Consider the following 14,757-nt stretch of genomic DNA (forward strand, 5'->3'; position numbering starts at 1 on the left):
TACGTAATGTTTTCTCTTGCTGTCCGTTCATTCGTCCCACTAGCAAGTGCGATTTTGGCTCCAAATATTAATTTGTCCCACCAATCTCCAAGCATTGCTGATAAATGATTTATCCCAGAGCCCAGAGGCCAACATTTTCCTCTTTCTAGTTCCCGACTAGGCAAAGGTTTCTCCCTGGGATAATGGTTACCCACTAAGCAATCGCTGGCTAACAATCTCTCACATCAAAACCATCAATTTTATATTCCTGGCTACCATTTCCCCATTACTGTTCAAGCCGTGTTGCGCCGGAAGCTTGGGATTTCAGGGGATAGGATTAGATCTCGAAAATCTCGTTGGGTAGGTTCCAAGCCTTTTCTTGCAATCGCTTAGGATGTAATGCATCTTTTACTTGACAAAGAAAAAATTAAAACATACTGAAAGAAACACGCAGCTAAACATCAAAACATTGCACCCGGCCAAGCATTTAAATAAAATTTTCTTTATTTTGATAAATGGCCCTAAAATTGATTGCAAGAAATAAAGATCATTGCCTATTATAGTGCTGTCTGTCTTCAAGAATGTAAATGCCAGTTCCAATGCAACAGCAGTATGTAATCCCATCACTATCACAACGTATTATCACGTTAGGCGGTACGGTAGCATCAAAAGTCGCACTTTCTTAAACTGGAGTCGATGATTCAGCCTCCGGTATTGGCATATGTCTTGGACTGTGAGTGAATAGTGCAGTGCCGTGCGAACATGCAATATTTGTAGTTGTTTTAAGATGTTTTGCGGAGACGGGTGGGGGTTGACTGCAGATTACTGCTTTTACGTGTTCTGTTTTCCATCCCTTTACACTCATACAGTTGCCGGAGGCTGGATTGTTCCATTAGCCGGGATTGCCCACTCCATTCCCTGGGCTATAATTATTGATCGCCCTCTCACTCTCTCTCTCTCTCGCTCGCTCTCTCTCTCTTCCTCTCTCTCTCTTTCTCTCAGTCTCTGCCTCTCTCTCTCTCTCTCCCCCCTCTCTCTCTCTTATTCAGCACTGCAGTGGCAGGGCGGCAACGTCAAAAAAAAACACCCCGCTGGTAGAAGCAACCTCACTTGCAGCCATTTTAGTGTGGGGCACCAAGGATAAAATAAACAAGGAAAAGGAAAGCAGCCAAGCAGCCAGATTCTGAATTACGCCAGCTGCCTGCTGTGTTTTAAGGTGTCCCCTGGGCTTCCCCAGCGTAGCCAGCTTAAAGTAAGTGAGCCTGCTCCTTCTTTGCCACGCTCTGATGACACCGTCAGTTCATCCGCCTGAGTTACCTGGTAACTGCGCTTTAGCCGAACGTGTACCAGGTTGAGTTTGGGTTTCATTAAATCTGTTATTAAATGTCGAGTCAAATTTTAACTTTATTCAGCGGGCTCTTTCTACAGCGTGGTGAGTGCGCCCGGTGTGCCGTCTCTCAAACGCATCGGTTAACAACAACACCTTCAGGTAGTTTGTTTTCTATAAGTTTGTTTCGGCGCATCGCTTTGCTTTATTACTTTATACCACGATAGGCTGGGGGTACTTTCAACTGAACTTTGAACACGCATGGTTGGAACTCTGGGGGTTCAGTGGCAGGGTGCTGGTATAAAACTGGCGTGAGAGCTGTTGTGACCATTTGAGGTTCCCTCTGTATTAGCTAAGGGTTTTAAGTCGGTCCAAGATGATTCGCTCCCTTTTAAAAATATAAAATCTTATCTGTTGACGATCTTGCACATATTTGACAAGTCAGGACTTTTGCGGAAGGTACCAGGGTTGCACGTGGTCTTGTTACATTGATCCATGACTCACATTGCAATATAATAGGCACGATTCGCCCTTATGAGATAGTAGACAACTGGTGAACTTTCTTTCTCGATAAAGTTAATTCCGTTTGGACAAGGCTAAAGGGCATAAACAAAGTGGCGATCTGATATGTAAATATACCGTGGTTATTTGGGAGAACTCTGATCCGAACGTACATCAGATTAAGGTCGTAATTGCAAGTGATCAGCAGTTGTCCTAAAGCACCTAGCTGGTAAATTATCTTTGAGCTGCGGAAGGGGTTTATTGCAGTGTGAAATTAACAGCGGACAGCGCTCTTAGTGTTTTAGGTACTCAAGACACGTCCTTCTGAATCGAGATTCGGGTTAGTCGTGTTAAAAGGGATAGTTACTGCCGCAAAGTGACTGAGTCATCTTGGAGCTGTCATTTCAGCACCGAGCAGGCAGGCAGTGAATACAGTATCAGGACAACAAAAATAATCCGATGACTAAAGTCTGCCTGCGTTTTGGATGACTTTGTGATTGTAACTTCACATCGCTCTAGAAAAGTAGACTTTATCTTTTGACCGCTCGTTAAGCCAGCACTATCAACGAAGGTGAAATTGTCTTTTGAAATCGCTCTTATTTTATAGCGTGAACCCGGTTTGCAGAAGTAAGTAAACCACTGCGCGTTTTCTCCAAGTGTTGCCAATTGCCTTGACGCCACTCGCTAGTTCGCGAACCCTTCCGGACGAGTTTGTCTGTTTCGGGGCGGGGGTGGGAGCTCAGTGTGGAGAAATGATTGTCTTTAAACGTTGTTGTGGGGATAAAGGTTGTTGGGCTCTTACGGCTGACAGTGTTGGAAAAAAGTACTGGAATCTTACTTGGAGGGAAGTTTTTTTTAAAAAAATAAGTTGATTCTTACTAATCCTTGTTTTCTTGTAAAATGGGCTGTTTTAGAAATGAAAAGATGTGGTTTCATTTTCCCTCTCGAAACAATACAACCCAGTTTCCTTTTATCGGTATTGGCCTTTGAAATCTCCAGATTCCTTAATTTAAACTTGAATCTTTTCAAATGAAATTTTCTGTGGTGTTCATCTGCTTGTTATGCGCTTTATTATCACCGCTTCCCTTTCCTCCCCTTCCCTTTCATTTATAACCCAATAAACTAAAGCCGTATTTGCAGGCTTTTATTTTCCCTGGGACCTCAGTGAAATGTTTAAATACATCATCGCAGAATGGCAGAATAATATGATTAACTCCGTGCCCACTAATCTTTTGATAGCCATTCATCGCCTGAAAACACAGCAGTTCTGTCACAAACTCTTCAATTACCTATTATTTAGTTTGCCTGCATTTTCTTGATCAGCGAATCATTCAATTTATTCCACGAGATCTTATTAAAACTGTGCCGTATCAAGATATAACTCGTAAATATTCGCCGAATGGACCCACTATTCTGAAAGTACTGCAGATTTGAGCACATACCAGAATAAGCTTATAATTGTGAAAGTTTTGTTCGAGTAAAGAGTGTCAGCTTAATTATCTCTCTTCATAATTACAATAGGTTCACCGCAGTACTTTTAACACTATTTACATTGCGCCTTCTTTTTGCTCATTCTTTAGCTGTGACGGATGCTAAACTGTTCGTAAAATAAATGAAAATAAAGCATATAATTAGAGTTTCGCTCAGTCTTTTGGTGAATTTAGAATGCAAATCATCCTTCTAATCTTCTTGTAAGACAGTGACCCAAGGACGTGTCTTTTATTAATCAAAAGCTAACTTTTTTTTGAATATCTGATTAGAATGTCATTTTTCTATGACTTTCTATGGCTGTGTTTGTTTATAGTTGTCTGTGGGACCAGTTCTGAGTATACACGTCATGTTATGATCAAAGAATTTCATTTTATTATCACAGATTCCAAAAAGCCATGTTAAAAAATGTCATCCAGTGATGTAGCTGACATTCACTCCGTTTTGTCTCCTTTTTAAACTGTTAATATCCAACAATTTCTGGATTAGGAACTACAGTACATCAGGTCTTTGAGAATAGACGTCTGTCAAATATATTTCAGGTATTACGACACTGCCAAATTCCTGATGCCAATCATGCAAATAGTGGGTAGTTGCAAGGTTATTTTCTCTTTCAGGAAGGCAGATAGTGTAATAAATGTAAACTAACTAAAGGATTCATAACACTGAATTTATAATGAACTCTAATTTATCTATGACAATACACAATTCTTAATACCCTTAGATTTGTATCAATGCAGAGAGGTAAAATGATTTAAAAAGGCAGGATTTGCATCAAAGCCAAGCACAGCATTTACTGAGTGCTGATAATGGGATTAACCTTTTGTCTTCAACCATGTAGTAGTTTGTATGGTGATGACACAGAGGAAACGTGAAGCCAAATCAAGAATAGGGCCAAATCTATTTTATTCCCCCTTCAATATGTGTAAAAATAAGGTCAGCTTGAAGATATTTACTGTATTTTACAATATTTGAATATCTAAATGGAAATCAGAAGCAATCCACTGACGGTTAGCTTCTACCCTGAGGATTTCTTCTACGATGCTGTTTTTCACAAATTTCCACTTTGAAAAGGGTAACAGTGAGGTTTATATCTTTCTTCCAAAATGTAGGAAAGAATTTAAAAGTAATTTCACCCTTTTGTGTCATTAGTTAGTCAATTACTGTTAACCAAAACTGCAATGATCCAGGTCAATGATTGGTCTCACTGTGCTTGGCCTCAGTGGCATGAGCAAGAATGGGAAGGCTTTAATTTCAGAATCTTGCTGTGTCATATCACCTTCTTGGATATCGGATCACTAAAATATCTATTTCATTGTAAAAGGTTTTATGGTCATATAGCCTGTAAACAATTCTTTTTATCTTGGATCACATAGGAGACATAGCCAATGACATACATGAGGACATTGATACTCTTAGAACAGTATTGTAACATGAATAAAAACCTTCAAGAAGTGGAAACAATATGCAGGAGGGAAAAATCGCCATAGAGATAGTGCGTAGATGACCAAACCATTGGGAGAAATTAACTGAGTTTCCAGAATCCTCAGATTCCTGCCCCATTAGTGACCAGAGTCCGTGGAGTGAAAAATGTAAACAGCTAAGAAAACAACAGGATCATTTTTAAACATGGAGTGAAAAGGTACATTTGTCACTGTTTGTAGCCTTCATTCATCTCTGGCAGAGGATCCTTCCTGAATGAACAATGATGAGCAGACTGTGCTCCATGTTTAACCACTGCTGTGCCAGCTGGTACGTGCCTAGAAAATCACCAGGTATCAGGTTCCGTCATTTGAGCCTAGGCACATGTAAGATCAAATTAATATCATTAGTTTAGTCTGTTTTGTTTTAATGGGGGAATTTATTTTCTGCAAGGTGCTGTCATCTGCACAATGCTATTCTAGTATAGTTGCAGGTTCTGTTCCACTTTACCAAATGGAGTCAGGTCTTCAAAGTCTGCTGCAGAGTGTGAGTCAGAGCTGAGTGCAGCAGGCTCTGCAGCAGAACTCTCTTAAACAGCTGATGACGAGCACCTTCCATGTAGAGATGGAAGATGGATGCGCAGAGTATTAATGGTTCATATTTCCCCTTCTTCTTGTGTGGTTTTGTCTCTGGGAAGAAAAGATGACCTTGGTTACCCATGCCTAATCATCAGTTGGTGGTGTATTTAATTCACAGGGAAGTAGATAGAATGAATGATAAGGTGTTCAATGAATCTCTTGTTCTCTTATGTCGATTTAGCCCTAAACTGATATTTCACTGGACATGCCAAATGAAAATTGTTGGTTTGTTGAATGAGCCGATTGAAAATATATTCAGTGGCCATTTCATTAGGTATCTCCTGTACATAATAAAGTGGCCACTGAGTGTACGTTCATGGTCTTCTGCTGCTGTGGCCCAGACACTTCCAGGTTCGATCTGTTGTGTGGTCTGAGATGCTCGTCTGCACAGGCCTGTTGTAATGCATGGTTATTTGAGTTACTGTCACCTTCCTGTCAGCATGACCAGTCTGGTCATTCTCCTTTGACCTCTCTCATTAACAAGGAGAACCGCCACTCACAGGAAGTTTTTTGTTTACACACCATTCTCTGTAAACTCTAGAGATTATTGTGCATAAAAATCCCAGGAAATCAGCAGTTTCTCAAACCAACAATCATTCCCTAGTCAATGTCACTTAGATCACATTTCTTTCCCATTTTGATGTTTGGTCTGAACAACAACTCAGTGTCTTGACCATGTCTGCATGCTTTCATGCATTGAGTTGCTGACACATATTGACTGATTAGATATTTGCATTAATGAGTAGGTGTACATGTGTACCTAATAAAGTGGCCAGTGAGTGTATATATCCCTGTCCCATCAAACCAGCATAATCACAAGAGTAGTGGAAAGTGTATTGTGTTATCTTTACATGACTGCAGATATTTAAATGAGTTGAGCTGTGTCATAAGGGAAAGGTGTGCTACAGAAAGAAATAAAAAGTTGTATTTTCTAATGTTAGGGAAGAGACAGAGATTATTTGTGGCTCAACATATTCCTAAAATCTCATAGGGAGGAAATGTAGCCAAAATCTTTACCTCGCTCAATTCAAATTCTCAGTTGGGAATTTGTAATAGATATTAAAAGGCAAAATTTAGATTTGGGAAGTTGGAAAAATTCACAGTAGAAACAGTTTTTATAAAAAAAAATTCAATGTTGCCTTGAAAATCTTCATTCTTAGGATTTCCTGTCACTAACATTTACTGGCTAAAAACAAACTGCAGATAAACTGTAGATGTTGGGAAAGTGAAATAAAAGTAAAAGATGCTAGAAATACACAGCAGGATAGGCAGCACCTGTGGAGTCAGGAACTGATTTCCTGTTTTGGGTGAATAACCTTTCATTCCTGGTTATGGAAGGTTATTGATCTGAAATGTTATTCCAGTTTTTTCTTTCCACTGATGCTACCTGAAGGCTAGGGATTCCAGCACTCTCTGCCTTATGCCTTGACTAAAGATACCCATAGAATTGACTAGATCTGTCATTTAGGCATCATTCACTGGAAATTGATGTTTCCTCTACAACAGTTCATTATCTATTAAATCATGTTATTTATATTATTAAATCATTAGATATAATGTTTTTGGTTTCCCAACTTGACATCTCAGATTTGAACTGAAGTCCTGGATAGCCAGATTGAAACAATGTCTCATCTTCCAACTTGGCTCATTACAGCCTTCCAGATTCAAAACTGGCTTCAGCACTTTGTGATCCAGCTATTCCAGTCTTGGATCTCTTGTCTCCAGTGTCTGTTCCTTTTCACTTCTGGTAAATTCAGATTTCATTTGTCTCCTGATCAAAACATTTCCCTCAAGCATGTTCTTTGTTGCATGCTGACCTTTGGCATCTTCAGTTCATTTTGACGAATGGTTACTGTTGTGTGGGAACAAATCAGATTGTTCCCATACATTAAAAACATTAAAAGTTCTTAAAGTGATTGTTTACATGCGGCAGCATTTCTTTCTGACTAATGAGTCTCAGACCGCAGGCACAGTTTGAGAATGAGGAGATAAGGGGAAATTTCTTCAATAAAGTGGTATTGTACCTTTGGAATTCTCTACCACTAAAGGCTATGGAGGATCAGACACTGGATTTATTTGAAACAGAGGTTGATGTTCTTCTGAAGATTACAGGAAACAAAGGGTGTTATAGTGCTGGAGGCAGAGGATCAGTTGATGATTAGTGAAGTTGGCAAAAAGTGCTGGATAGTTAACTCCCGCTTTTATTTCTCATTTCTTATAAAGTTGATGTTGCTGAAGTGAAGCATGAGATGAGAAATGGGAGGAGCAAAGAACATGCTCCTGGATGAGAGAATACTGTGGGAGAAGTCTGGCCATGTAGTGATCTAGAAAGGAAGTCAAATAGAATGAGTGACAAATCCATTTAAAAATGTTCAGTCTCTAATATACCAGTGTCCCTGGTAAAATGAATCTATTTAAAAACATACTGTATAAACATAGAAAATAGGGACCGGAGTAGTCCATTTGGCCCATTGGGCCTCGTCCATCATTCAAAGTCAAGTTTATTGTAACAACCACAGGAACATGTACTGTATGTATGCACAGGTGTACATATATGTACAGGTGAAAAACTTATTTGCAGCAGCACCACTGGCATATAGCATCATAAAAGCAGCATTCATGAGAAAAATTATAAATTAAACATAAATGATATACAATTTTTATTTTAAAAAAGAACATAATTAGAACAAAAAAAACTAATGTCAATTTTAGTGCAAAGAGGTAAAAGTAGTCATAGTGTTGCTAACTGTAGTGATTAGTACTTTGCCGGTTCATTTAAGAACTGAATGGGTGAAGAGAAGCAACCGTTCTTGAATGTGATGGTGTGAGACTTCAAGCTTCAGTACCGCCTGTGCGAGAAGATGGCAAGGGCTGGATGGTGTGGATCTTTGGTGTTGGACGATGCCTGCTTGAAGCAGCACTTCCTGTAGGTACAACCAATGGTGGGGAGGAATGTGCCCGTGGTGTGGGCAGAGTCCGCTACTCTCTACAGCTTCTTACATTCCTGTGCATTTGAATTGCTACCGGACCATGATGCAACCAGTCAGGATACTTTCAACTGCACATCTGTAGAAGTTTCAGCATAAACATGGCTGTTAATCTACTTCAGTACCTTGTCCCTATATTCTCCCAAAATACTTATAGCATTCTAAACTGATTTTACCTTCTTAATTGTATTTATTGGCTCGGCCTTCTGCCTTCCATTGTAGAGAATTCTATAGGTTCACTACCCTTGGGTTAAGAAAATTCTCTGTCCTAAGTAGCACACCTTGGATTGTCAATGTCCCGGAACTCCACGGACATTGAGAGCATTCCCCCTGAATTTTATCCTTAAAAAATCACTGAGGGTTCTATGATATCCCTTCTCCTTCTTCTAAACGTCAATGAATAGAGGCTTAACTGACCTAATCACTCCTCAAACTTTAGTGCTGTCACTTTGGGAATTAGCCCAGTAAATCTTTGTTGCATTTGCACCATGGAAAGAACATCCTAACTCAAATAAGGGGACCAAAAATGCACTCAGCGCTTCAGATGGGAATCCTGCCAAAGCCCACTACAGCAGCGGTAAGGCATCTTTGCTTCTGCATTTAACATTAACCCACTTTGATTATATGAAAACAGCAGCATTCTTTGTTCTGAGGAATATTCTAGATTAAATTTAAATTAATTTTTTTCTCATTATCTTGTAACTTCGTAAGTCACATATGAAATAAACCAAGTAACACGCAGTGTTCTTTATTCAATAAAAAAATAACCGATCGTTTAGTTTAACCAGCCAATACTAACGTTTACTCTGCAAATGAAGAATAGTCTAAATGACTGTCTTGTTCATACACATTTCTATCTCTTTCTTCATTATTCATTTAACTTTTCTATTCATTATTCATTAACTATTCATGAATATTGATATAGAAACCACTTAAATTCAGGTGAGAATAAAGGTTAGTAGAATGGGGGTGGGGCAAGTACAGTCTTGTCACTTTCTGACTGGGTCGGTGACATCAAATATTTCTGCATGGTTTCTTATCAAGCATTGCCCTGCAAGTGAAATCTCGTCGATTTCTGCATATGGAAGTTCCCATTTGCTCCCCATGCTAAGCAGTTTGCAATGAGACAATTATCTTTGCCACACTTCTAAACATGTAAACTGTTCCAAACAGATTACGTTTATTCTGCCCATTCTTGCTTCTATTTTCTACGTTGCAATTTTTCGTAAGAAAATTTATCAAAATGGCTTCCGTTTTTTAAAAAAAATATAATCTTTTCTGGAAGTTCGGTCCCAGCATCAGATACACCGGACAAAATATGGCAGTAGAGACGATATTTCCAGGTGACCAGTGTTCCCAAAATGTCATTTTATCAGGATGTTAAACATTCGACCCCATTTAAATCTTTACTGCACAGGTACACTGCGCAGTGCGTCGGATGAGAGAGATCGCTCAGGGATACGCTGCTGAGTATTCATTTAAGGACTTGGTATAATATAAATTCCGTTCTGTTGACTGTGAAATTAAACCATTTCCTTATTTTCTAAATATTCAGCTCCTATAGACTTTTCACTCCATTATCTTTCCCGCTAAACATGGACCGCGGGGTGTGAGACTAACTTGCTTCACAGAATTCCTTACAAATTAATATAAAAATGCAGCTTCTTCGTAGTATGCTTTTTATTGGGGGGGCGGGATTGGTGTTAATCTGGTACAGCAAATTCACAAAGATCAATAAAATAATTAGAATGAAGTAGCAATGATAACTGCAAGAAATCTTCAGCAGTGAGGAATGAACGTGTGAGTTGTTTTAACCGTGGCTTCTCCGCCGCTGCGCTCTGGCATACCCGAGGATCTGGATGAGCACTTTCAGCTTCCGACCTGTCGACCTTCCCAATTATTACGCATGCACCCGCTGTCCAAAACCAACTAACTGGACAAATACACATCAACTCCAGTTGTCTGAGAAGCACGGTCGAAAGGAGCCAAGTGCAAAATAACTGACCGCAGGGAACATCTCCATCGTGTGACATTTGCATCGTGCACCATCTCGAACTGTGCATTTTGGGTGCACGCTAGGCGAGAATAGATGCACGGGTTCGGCCGTTCTGTCCCCAGACCTTTCAGGTGAATTGGACGCTGCGCCCGAATGTCGCAGTGCTGCGATTTGACAAAAGTGGTGCAGTTTCTGAATACCAATCTCTACATCGGGCAATCTTTAAACGGGGTTAGAAAAATATAAATATATGTCTTGTTCTGTCTCTTTTGTCCCATTGGCATTCTACCTGTGGCCATAACGCTAGGAATGCAGCTCACTCCTTTTGAAGTAACACACACACAGAATGCTGGAGGAACTCAGCAGGTCAGTCAGCATCTATAGAAATGAATAAAGAGTTGATATTCAGCGTTGGAGACCCTGCATCAGGAATGAATCTCTGTCTCAGCATAGTTGAGAAGTCATCACATTTCCATTCTGTTGCCTGTCCCTTCCAAAACAAGCAGCTTGCCAGCAATACAGCCTCTGGACCCTGGCCTCTCTGTCATTTGCAGCCTTCCTGGCTTTGTGGGAGAATGTTAGTGAAGGGATGATGTCTGGTGTTGTTAGTTTAGACATCTGGGCAACCTGGTTGAGGATCCTCTATAAGATCATACAATCATAAAACAAGGAGCAGAATTAGGCCATTAGGCTATTAGGCTAGTGTCCGGTCCATCATTTAATCATGGTTGATTTTTTTCCCCAAACCCTGCCTTCTTCTAGTAATCCTTACTCCGGTTACCAAGCAAGAAGCAATTGATATCTGCCTTAAACACACCAAATAACTTGACTTCCACAGCCCTCTATGGTGACAAATTCCACAGATACACCCTCTGGCTGATAAAAAAAACCCTCCCCTCAGTTTTAAAAGGAAGTCGCTTCATTCTGAGGTTGGTGCCTCAGATCATAGACTCTCCCTGTTCACTCTACCAGGCTTTTCCGTGTTCATGTTAGCCAACAAGTTATGTTAAAAATATAAAACATGATGTATCCAAGGCAGTGTCAATACCAAAAGCTGAAATGCACTGCAGATGCTCTGTGAACAGTGCAGAACATGGAGCATCGAGCAGAGCAGCCCAGGCCCCCAAACCTGGTTTCAACTATCCCTTGCGAGCTCCTAATCCTTCCCTTCTCCCCCTCATCTGGCTTCTTCGCCCTTTTCTGTCCCGATGAAGGGACTTAGCCCAAAACATTGACTATTTACTCCTCTCAACAGATGCTACCTGACCTGCTGGGTTCCTCCAGCATTTTGTATGTGTTGCTCTGGATTTCCAGCTTCTGCAGAATCTCTTGTATTTATGGCCAGGAACAAACCCTTTGGCTCACCATGTCTATGCAGATCAGGGTGCCAATGCAAATTAATCCCATCTTGCCTGAACGTGATCTATATCCCCCCATTCCCTGCATGTACATGTTTCTGTCCAAATGGCTCTTAAACATTGCTGTTGTATCTGCATTCACCACATACCCTGACTGTGGATGCCCAGCAGTCACTATTGTCTGTGCAAAAAAAAATGCCTAATGAAAACTTTCCCCTTCTCACCTTAAAGCTATGTTTATTGTTGAAGATGGTGTAGTATTATATGTATAATAAAAATACTCAGGACTAGAAGTTCTACTTTTTCCAGTTATTGACCAATAGTGCAAAGTGCAATATCATCTTTGAGTGATCACATGATTTGTCGTAATGTCTAAAACTGCTTGGCTAAGACAACACCTGTCAATGACCTCTAACCTGTTCTTAGGCTACTGACATGGTGGGAAGTACATTGACATCTAGGCTGCCATTGTGAAGGCAGAAGAACAGTTCATGGCGTCATTGTCTTTTTCACTTTCCCCCTGAAGTCTGAGCCATCCTTTTCACTGGTTACAAAGCTTCATTAAAAGGACAACCAATAGAAAAAGGATATGCCATTTAAAAAAAAAATTGCAGCACAGTTCTAAATATATGCTCAATACCTCCTGTACCTAATAAAGAATGTATGTTCACATTCTTCTGCTGCTGTAGCCCATCCACTTCACGGTTCAACATGTGCATTCAGAGATGCTTTTCTGCACACCTCTGTTGTAATGCATGGCTATTTGAATTACTGTCGACTTCCTGTCAGATTTATCTATCTGCCCATCCTCCTCTGCCCTCTCATTAACAAGACGTTTTCACCCACAAAACTGCTGCTCGCTGCATATTTTTTGTTTTTCACACCATTCCTTGTAAACTCTAGAGAATCTTCCATAAATCTCTAGAGAAAATCCTATATAATCAGCAGCTTCTGAGATACTGAAAACATCCCGTCAGGTACCACCAATCATGCCAGTGTCAAAGTCACTTAGATCACACTTCTTCTCTCTTCTGCTGTTGGTCTGAACAAAAACTGAATCTCTTGACCATCTCTGCATGCTTTTATGCATTGAGTTGCTACTACCTGATTGGCTAATTAGATATTTGCATTAATTGTGTACAGGTGTACAGGTGTTCCTAATAAAGTAGCATCTGCATGTATGTAATTTAATGAATCAGAAATAATTGGTCATGATCTGATAAATATTTTGATCATGATAAAAGTTGTCAGAGATCGTTAAGCACATATGAATGTGTTGAAATCAGGTTATTTGCACCCTATTGTACAAAAACCTGTTTACTTCATGATGGTAGTCATATTATTAGAATACTTAGAGGGGAATCTTGTCCAAGAACATTAAACATACATTCAGTAGCACAGCTCACAACAGGTGTCAAACTACAATTACTTGTAAAATTCATAGAGGTAGTTTCTTCAGTTTGTATTGCAGATGCAAAACTAGTTTGGACCAAAGGTTTAAATCATCAGTGGATTCCAAAACAGACAATTTAGTCTCATCACCAAGTTCACTGCCAGGCAATAGGTTGAAAACTTCAGTACTGTATAGACTTTGAAGAGCATGATGCCAATATAAATTAGAAAATATCCACAAAATACAGTAAGTTGATTTGCAAGCTTATTTGCCTAGATTTCAGAGGGGCTGTAATCTAGGAGCAAGGAAATTTTGAATTAATTAGAGAGGGCTTTTACTGAGACCACACCTTCAGTTTGGTCTTCAGATGCCTGAAATGATCTGGAAAGGATATTTACGAGGAGAGATTGAGTAAGATTGCCCCACATTCACTTTAGGCTGTAGTCTAGTTGCAGACAAATGAGATTAGCTCAGTTAGACAACAAAGTCAACATGGATGAGTAGGGATGAAGGGACCATATTCATGATATATAACTGCACAATCCTAAATGAGAGGCGATCTTATTGAAGCATACTATTTTGAATGGGATTGATAAGGGAGGTGCCTAGAGGCTGTTTGTACCTAGTTGGGAAATTTAGAACCAAAGTATATGGTTTCATCCTTACTGGTCAGCTACTTAGCATTAAGATGAGATTGTAAATCTTTGGAACACCTTGTAGCAGACAGCTATGACTGCCATGCCCTGTAGCTTTAGACTCTCCTACCCTGGGGAAAAAATAGTGACTTCATCTGTGCCCTTATGATTTTCTAAATTTCTCTAAGGTCACCCCTCAGTCTCCTAGCCTCCAGGGAAAAAGAATCCTCATCTTTCCAGTTTCTGTTATACCTCAAACCCATCACTCCCAGGAACAAACTCATAAATCTTCTTTGTACCCTTTCCAGTTTAATGACATTTTTCAAGGTGACCAGAATTGTACACAGTTCTTTGTTACAGGAGAATTATTCGGGACTGTGTTCAACACAGGTGAAGGGCTTTTCCAATTGGTCATGTAATACAAAGGGTCATAAGTTTAAATAAAGACAAGCATTCACCTGAGGGCTTTCATCTCCAATGCAATATTTAAGTATCACTCAAACAACTTCACTATTATACCTAAATTTGTCTTTTCTACTCCATTTAATATGTTTTATACATTTCTGGTTCTACTGCCCAGTCCAAAGCTCAAGGAATCAACTTGGCAATTATTTCAGCTGCAATGTTTTCTGGGTCCACATTCATTTACTTTCATTACACTTATCCATTAAATGGGGTTCTTGTTAGATCTCATATGGATCAGATCTTCCTGAGTGTAGGAGACGTGGCTTGCTGTGTGCAGCACAGACCAAACAGGCCAAAGGTAGCTTCAAAAGAAGTTTTGTGGTCCTCATGTCCGTGAAAGAACATAACTTGGATTAAAATAAAACAGAAAGGCACAGGACAGGCCTTTTGGTCCACAATAATACCAAAGCAATTAAATTGGCATTCATTGGCCAACTAAACTAATCTCCTCTACCATATCCATATTATTCCATTTTCCTCACATTCATGAGCCGATCGAAACATTTCTGAAAAGTCCCTAATGTATCTGCCTCTACCACCACCCTAGCCATGCATTCCAAGCACCCAC

The 14,757-nt window shown here is 39.9% G+C and overlaps 1 protein-coding gene across 4 annotated transcripts in view; it reads left to right on the top strand.

Moving 5' to 3' along the window:
* The first annotated feature begins 1,050 nt into the window (after positions 1 to 1,050).
* The window catches only part of sv2ca (synaptic vesicle glycoprotein 2Ca), a 197,547-nt gene continuing 183,840 nt past the window's right edge, over positions 1,051 to 14,757 (top strand). The window contains exon 1 of one of the 4 annotated variants that reach the window (XM_063049284.1): positions 1,051 to 1,231. The gene's annotated coding sequence lies outside the window, so the exon portion shown is untranslated. Of the gene's footprint in view, positions 1,232 to 1,352; positions 1,469 to 2,095; positions 2,435 to 14,757 lie in introns of those variants that run through there. The other 3 variants (XM_063049285.1, XM_063049282.1, XM_063049286.1) reach the window with 3 other exon arrangements.

The sequence above is a fragment of the Mobula hypostoma genome, chromosome 5 (assembly GCF_963921235.1).
Source record: "Mobula hypostoma chromosome 5, sMobHyp1.1, whole genome shotgun sequence".
Taxonomy (NCBI): domain Eukaryota; kingdom Metazoa; phylum Chordata; class Chondrichthyes; order Myliobatiformes; family Myliobatidae; genus Mobula; species Mobula hypostoma.